Below are 8219 nucleotides of genomic sequence, written 5' to 3'. Positions count from 1 at the left end.
CCCTTACTGCCTGACCACACACCCTCCCCCTTACTGCCTGACCACACCCCCTTCCCCCTTACTGCCTGACTACATCACTTTTCCCTTTAGTGCCTAGCCACACCCCCTCCCCGTTATTAACTGGTCACAGTACCTCTCCCTCATTACCTGACCACACCACCTCCCTCCAACTCTTTATTCCAATTCCAATACTGTATTTCTTTCCCTACCACTTCCATGCACTCTCTCTCTCTCTCTCTCTCTCTCTCTCTCTCTCTCTGACAATAACAGGTAACGGGTAGCAACATATTTGCTCCTATACAACAATCCGTTTCTCTTTCCAAATTCAATTTAAATATTTACGCTGCCACAACAGCCACGATAAATCCACGTAAAGCATTAATATCTGCATATCCTAACAGCTGTCACGTACGAGTGTTAACCCGTGTTGACTTACCCTGAGGCGGCGACACATAGGAGAGGGATCTGTAGGAAATTTGTTTACACTCGCACACTGATATTGTGGCTGACGCTGGGTAATATTATGCTGTGTTGTGATGTAGGGGTGATAATAGATACACCTGGAAACACATACACCTGATGGTGATTAATGATAACATACCTGGAGCTAATTATTGAAAACACCTGGACGTAGTTATTAACGAACTTGGGGCCAATTACTGAGCCACCTGGTGGTAGTTATTGGCGGAGTTGCAAAGTAACTAAATAAATGTTACTTGAGTACTGTACTCAAGTAACATTTTTGGGTATTTACTTTTTAAAAAGTACTTTATTTTTTAGTACTTTTACTCCAATACTTTTAATACAATACAATTGAAAAATAATCGTTACTCGTTACATGCAAACTAAAAATTATATTTTAAATGAATTAATATTATTAACCATAGAAAAAGAGAGGTGTGGTGTGGTGTGGTGTGGTGTGGTGTGGTGTGGTGTGGGTGAAACACTAAAACTTGCACATAAACACACACACACTTACAAATGCTTACATAAAGAGCAACACCACGTAATCACCATTCCATTACTAAGTCTGATGGCGGTTCACCCCTCTGTGTTCGGGGTCCCCTCTGACCTGAATGAAATCGTTCTCCGTCAGCCAAATACAATATTAGTGAAGGGGTTATGGCGTCTCTGTAGTGTAGGGTTAATATTGTCTCTGTAGTGAAGGGGTTATGGCGTCTCTGTAGTGTAGGGTTAATATTGTCTCTGTAGTGAAGGGGTTATGGCGTCTTTGTAGTGTAGGGTTAATATTGTCTCTGTAGTGAAGGGGTTATGGCGTCTCTGTAGTGTAGGGTTAATATTGTCTCTGTAGTGAAGGGGTTATGGCGTCTCTGTAGTGTAGGGTTAATATTGTCTCTGTAGTGAAGGGGTTATGGCGTCTCTGTAGTGAAGGGGTTATGGCGTCTCTGTCTCTGTAGTGTAGGGGTTTAGGGGTTATATGTCTCTAGTGTAGGGCTAATATTGTCTCTAGTAAAGGGTTATGGCGTCTCTGTAGTGAAGGGTTATGGCGTCTCTGTAGAAGGGGTTATGGTGTAGTGAAGGGGTTATGGCGTCTCTGTAGTGTAGGGTTAATATTGTCTCTGTAGTGTAGGGCTAATATTGTCTCTGTAGTGAAGGGTTATGGCGTCTCTGTAGTGAAGGGGTTATGGCGTCTCTGTAGTGAAGGGGTTATGGCGTCTCTGTAGTGAAATGGCGTCTCTAGTATTGTCTCTCGTCTCTGTAGTAAGTGAATATGGCGTCTCTGTAGTGAAGGGGTTATGTCTCTCTGTAGTGAAGGGGTTATGGCGTCTCTGCGTTATGGCGTCTCTGTGTAGTGAAGGGTTATGGCGTCTCTGTAGTGAAGGGGTTATGGCGTCTCTGTAGTGAAGGGGGTATGGCGTCTCTGTAGTGAAGGGGTTATGGCGTCTCTGTAGTGAAGGGGTTATGGCGTCTCTGTAGTGAAGGGGTTATGGCGTCTCTGTAGTGAAGGGGGTATGGCGTCTCTGTAGTGAAAGGGGTATGGCGTCTCTGTAGTGAAAGGGTTATGGCGTCTCTGTAGTGAAGGGGATAATGTACAGCTGAGACAATGTGTCACTGAGAACATAAAACAACAGTGGACCACCATACTACAATCGGGTTTGTTAATATATATTTAAAGTTTATAATTCCCAGTAATTTCTTTTAAGCCATCACTCACAGTTTATGAGTTAAAGTTAGTGTATTATAACGTAATTTATTATGCAAAGTTTTAAGATTTAATCCTAATAAAACACGAGAGTTTATTTATACTCCTTGGTCAATTTTTATTGCCAGGCCAGTTTATACTCCCTGGCCAGTTTATACTTCCTGGCCAGTTTATACTCCCTGGCCAGTTTATACTTCCTGGCCAGTTTATACTTCCTGGCCAGTTTATACTCCCTGGCCAGTTTATACTCCCTGTCCAGTTAAACTCCCTGGCCAGTTTATACTCCCTGTCCAGTTAAACTCCCTGGCCAGTTTATACTCCCTGGCCAGTTTATACTCCCTGGCCAGTTTATACTCCCTGGCCACACATAACAAGTTTATCTCAGTTGTTAATTCCTGACTACTCCTGTGATTCATTACCAACACTCTCAGCTCGCTACTTGCCCAGTCTGCCCCAGTTAATCATCCCAGAGCTCTCCTGTGTTACATTAATGTATCTCAGATGAGGTTTAGCATAACTGCCTCACCGCCAGTCTAGTTTATCACAATTGCTCATCTCTCGTATATGATAAGTGGTGTTGTGTGGGAGGTGGGGGGGTGGTGTGGGGTGATGGATGTGGTAGTAAACCCAAGATTTAACTCTCCCTGCCTGTTAGGTCGTGGATAGTGCCTGGCAATTAAGATATGTAGACATATGCATCATTGTCCATCTGCATTACCCCTCATCAGCTATCGCCTCTCACCACCACAAACCTTAACTAATTCCCAATACCGTTCACCACACATACTACCCCTCACCATCCATCATCATCTCACCACACTACTTACCACCACTACCCCTCCTTACTGCTACCAATCACCACAACACCCCCCCACCACCACAAATGTTCACCTCACCACACCTCATCCCACCCCTTCACCACCCACCCGCCACAACTCTTCACCACACATCACCCCTCACCTCACCACACCTCACCACACCACACAATCACAATCACAGCACCTCACTGAGAAGTATACTACACATTATCTTCTACACAATCACACAACCATACTCGTGTTAGACATAAGGAAATGATTCACCATCCCCGACCCGACTTGACCCGACCCAACCCAACCCCACCCGACCCAACCCAACCCCACCCGACCCCACCCTAACCTAACACCACTATAAACATCACCACTGCACGTCGAGCAACCCAGACACAGACCCTGAGTAAGGCGACAACAAGTACTAATGTCTTAGCCTCAACCCTCGCTCAGTTTATACGTTTTCCTCCCGTGTCTGTGTCCTTAATAAGATCTTGGGTGAAGTTTACGATGTTAATGGGTGTCTCTGTTGTGCTCACAGACCACCGGGGAGGGGGGGGGGGGCATGGGGAGTATGATCTGATCGGCGGTGTCCACGGTGAGTTACCAACGTGGCACTATGATGCTAAATTATGGCTCTATGGCACGATGGCATTGTTACAGGAGGTATGGTTGTATTTTTGCCGTTGTTGCTTTTGTATGTGATAGTGGCCTTGTGTTTTTGCAGTGGTTGTACTGTACACAGTGGTGGTAATCTTGATGATAGAATTCGCTACCGGTAGCTTTATCTCTATAGTCTATAGTTGGTAATACTAATGTTGCCAATAATGCTGTCATTGTCATTATTGGTGGTGTTGAAACTGTTGTTGTTCCTCTGTTGGAAATTTTCACCTCATTTATGTCATTGCTGCTGCCAAATGGTAGTTATTTTTAACGATGTTGTCAGTACACACAATCTGCTATCACTGCTATTGTTAGCGGTGTTGGCACTGCTGCCGACGCTATTGTTTGTCCAGGTGTATTTACTTATCGTATGAATCTCAGTAATACATTATGTATGAGCGCTAAACAAGCGTGCGCGTTTATATGTTTAATGTTTATGTGTAATAATGATAATAATACTAATAATTAACGGTTTATTGAAAGAGCTTGGCAGCCAGAAGGCTGAAAATATACAGTTACATATTTGGGGAATAGGTTTCGAATTACAAATAATATACAAGTAACATAAGTGATACAAATAAGATATATAATAACTAGATGGGGAAAAGCTCAAACTACAGTTCATTTCAACATAGTGACAGTGCAAGGAGTAGTGTTTACTGGGAGTGAATACACTGGTTTATTACAAGTTATTGATAATTTTTACAGTGGTTGGGACTGGGCTGTTCTTATAGCGATCAGTTCGTGCACGTATGGGCTGGATGCGGATGTAGTGTCGAACAGCAATTCTCGGGCTAGGGATCTCAGGTGGTAGTAGGAGCCGGTGTCGAGGATGGTGTAGAAGCTTCTTACCAAATTTGCAGATGAGGTCGTGGTGATGGTCAGTGAGAGTCGAAAGGGTCAGTGTGTTGAGCGCTTCTTGATATGTGGAGTAGGAAGGGGAGAGAATAATCTTGCATGCCCTCTTTTGCACTTTTTCTAGGTGTTTACGTTGTGTGGCATTTAGGGAGGAAGACCAGGTGGGGAGGCATAGGTGAGCTTGGGAAGTATGAATGTTGTGTAAACACTGAGGAGCTCGGTGCAGGAACTCCGAGGGACTTGAGTCGGCGGAGGAGGTGGAGACGGAAACTGGAGGATTTGACAACTTCACTGACGTGTGGTTTCCAATTTAGTTTGTTGTCTATGGTGACGCCGAGGAGCTTCGTAGAATCTACAACCTGGAGTGTGTTCGGACCTAGAGTAATGGAAGGAGGTGGGACAATGTCGGAGGAGAGGTTGATGTGCATAACCATGGTCTTGGTATGGTTGATGGTGACATGGTTGTTGGTGGCCCAGTTTTGGAGACTGTTCAATAAATCCTGAAGGGCGGTATAGTTGGGAGCAGAATTGTTGACGCTGATCTCAATGGTGGAGTCGTCGACATATTTCCAGCGAGCAGGGGTTTCTCTTAGGGCATCATTGATGAGCATAAGGAAGCAGAGTGGTCCCATTTTAGTGCCTTGGGGGACGCCATAGGTGAGTGACTGAAAGGTGGAGACAGCCCCTCGGAAGCGTACAGCTTGGCGTCGGTCACTGAGGAAGTCTGTAAGCCATGGTATAAGACTTCTCCGAAGCCCGAGGTCAATAGCTTTGTTTACGATTATATTGTGGTCGACTAGGTCGAATGCTTTAGTGAAATCAATGAAGGCGACAGCTACAGACGTTTTTCGTTTCTCGAGATGGCGGTGTGTGTGTGTGTGTGTGTGTTCACCAATACTCCCTCAGTTCTGGCGATAATTACATTTGACCTACATTATTGGTCATTTACCTGTTCAGTGTTTCCTTTGTCGTCTCCCTCAACCCAATTACCTCTTCGTTATTGAAACTCCAATTATATTTTGCATTAGATTTATTTCTCCTCTTTGTTTTCTCTTTGTTATTATTATTGTTATTATTATTATTATTATTATTATTATTATTATTATTATTATTATTATTATTATTATTATTATTATTATTATTATTATTATTATTATTATTATTATTATTATTATTATTATTATTATTATTATTATTATTATTATTATTATTATTATTATTATTATTATTATTATTATTATTATTATTATTATTATTATTATTATTATTATTATTATTATTATTATTATTATTATTATTATTATTATTATTATTATTATTATTATTATTATTATTATTATTATTATTATTATTATTAAGAAAACCTTAGTCTATCAGTGATAAAACACTAAGTAACAAACATGTAACTAATAAATAATGTAAACATATTCGTCAGTAGTGAACCCACAAAAACCTCGGCAACAAGAAAACTATCCAACCGTGAGTCGTATAAATACTCCCCAGGTGAGCTCAGGTCGCATGTAAGAGTGAGAGAGAGAGTGTTTGTGTGGGTCGCCAGGGTGTGAACTCTATACACGGTAATCGGAAGATGTAATACGGGTTAAGTCGTTGTTTTTGTCGTTTCAGATATTTTCTTCAATAATTTAAATAGTTTGGTAAAATATCGTATTTATAGGAATATCTACACAAGTGGTGCTTAAGTAGAGTTCTGTAAATATTCTTATTACTTATATTGTTCACGTGTTACTACAATAATGGTAAGTAACATCATTAGCCTCTGGGGATGTCACACCTAAAGTAGTTTTACCCATGTTGACGTAACACAGAACACGGTGTTAGGCTTCTGTCTGTCTCTCTCTCTCTCTCTCTCTCTCTCTCTCTCTGTCTCCTGTCCCTCTGTATGACTTTGTCTGTCTCTAGCTCTCTCTCTCTCTCTCTCTCTGTCTCTGTTACCATTTTCTTTACCATCCGTCTGTAAGTTACTATACCCGTAAACGAGCCATATATACTCAATCATTATTATAATGTAGAAGGTGTGTGTATAAAAATAAGACTCAACCTCTATTAACGAAATGAAACATATATCACCACTATTAATAACTCACTGGTCCATGGTACTTGGAAAGTTTTCACACACACACACATACATACACACACACACACACACACACACACACACACACACACACACACACACACACAATAACCTCACTAGTCGGGAATCGAACCCTGGACCCTGTTGACCTTGTGGCGCGATGGTAGTGATCCCTGTTCACACGCAGATCCAGGGTTCGATTCCCGACTAGTGAGATCCATATTTACTTTCGAAAAAAAAATCATGTCAAATGAATGAATGTACTTACTAAAAAAATATTCTGCACCATTGACTGTGAGATCATCCTCAACGATCACTGCGACAGAAGACGTGATGCGTGTCCTCAGATTTCTTGGTCCGATGTGTCATCTTGTATAACCCTGTAAAGATACACAATAATCTGTTAGTGAGTGACCAGTACCCAAAGAACAAGGTATTTAAAGTTATACTAATGCTTTGTTACGAAGGTTGTGTTGTGTCACTACCAAAACAATCCAATAAATTAACAACGTATAAAACGCCTAACAACAGTGCATGGTGTGTTACCTGCCACACTTGACACAGTACACCAATACATACACAGTGTCAGGCCTGTGTAGAATATTGCCTCAGCCAGCCAGGGGCGAGGCTTACTGTGTACTGTAACATCCTCGAGTGTCAGGTGAAACAGTACCGCTGTTTACACCTTCTGACGACAGAGATAAAGGCTTCAGGATTACCTCTATATCACCTCACCTGTGACGCTCCCGTAGAAGGAAGACGTACCGTAGCTCCCATCACTTCTGCTGCTCTGCTGTCCTCGTGTGTGTGTGTGTGTGTGTGTGTGTGTGTAACACCTTATGTTTTTCTCCATTGTGTGCATCAGTTTGTACTTTATATATATATATATATATATATATATATATATATATATATATATATATATATATATATATATATATATATATATATATATATATATATATTTCCACCCAGCTTAACAACTTGTCTTCGCCTTAACTGTCAGACATAATCATTTTGCCACTAACTGAAAATTTACACCAGAAATAATCATCATCTTGACAAAAAATCACGAAATTTCAATATGGTTCTGGAATTTTAGCCAAATATAATAATCTGAAATATATTAAGAAAAGTTACTTTATTTTTTTCTGGTGACTATTTAACTCAAATTTTCGATCCTTTCATCACACTTTTTTAAACATATTAGTAGACATGCATAAATAATCGGTGAAAATCTGTTCATGGGTGATTTTCGAGCCAAGTTGGAATGTTTGACTGATGGCAGGGCCCCTTGCGGTGCCACCGCCTCAGGGAGGGTCTCTGACTGGCTGGTCTATTCTCCTATTGGCTGTAATTTGGTTCATTTTTCTTTTAATCCGCCAATCACAGTAAAGTAAGGGATTGCTGGACGTATGCAATTTGTACGACATCACGATCAAGCCCCTGGGAACGCTGTCGCCCTGGGACAGCCCCTGGGGGCGCCATCGCCACTGCCTGGGCCCCTTTGGGTCCCACCACCCCAGGGAAAGTCCCTGGGGGCGCCACCGCCCCCGAAAAGGCCTCTGGAGGCACCAACGCCTATGGGAGAGCTCCTAGGGTCGCTGAGGATCCAGGAAGGGCCCCTGGA

Source organism: Homarus americanus, unplaced genomic scaffold (genome assembly GCF_018991925.1).
Source record: "Homarus americanus isolate GMGI-L3 unplaced genomic scaffold, GMGI_Hamer_2.0 scaffold56009, whole genome shotgun sequence".
Classification (NCBI taxonomy): domain Eukaryota; kingdom Metazoa; phylum Arthropoda; class Malacostraca; order Decapoda; family Nephropidae; genus Homarus; species Homarus americanus.
Note: the sequence above shows the minus strand (reverse complement) of the source record.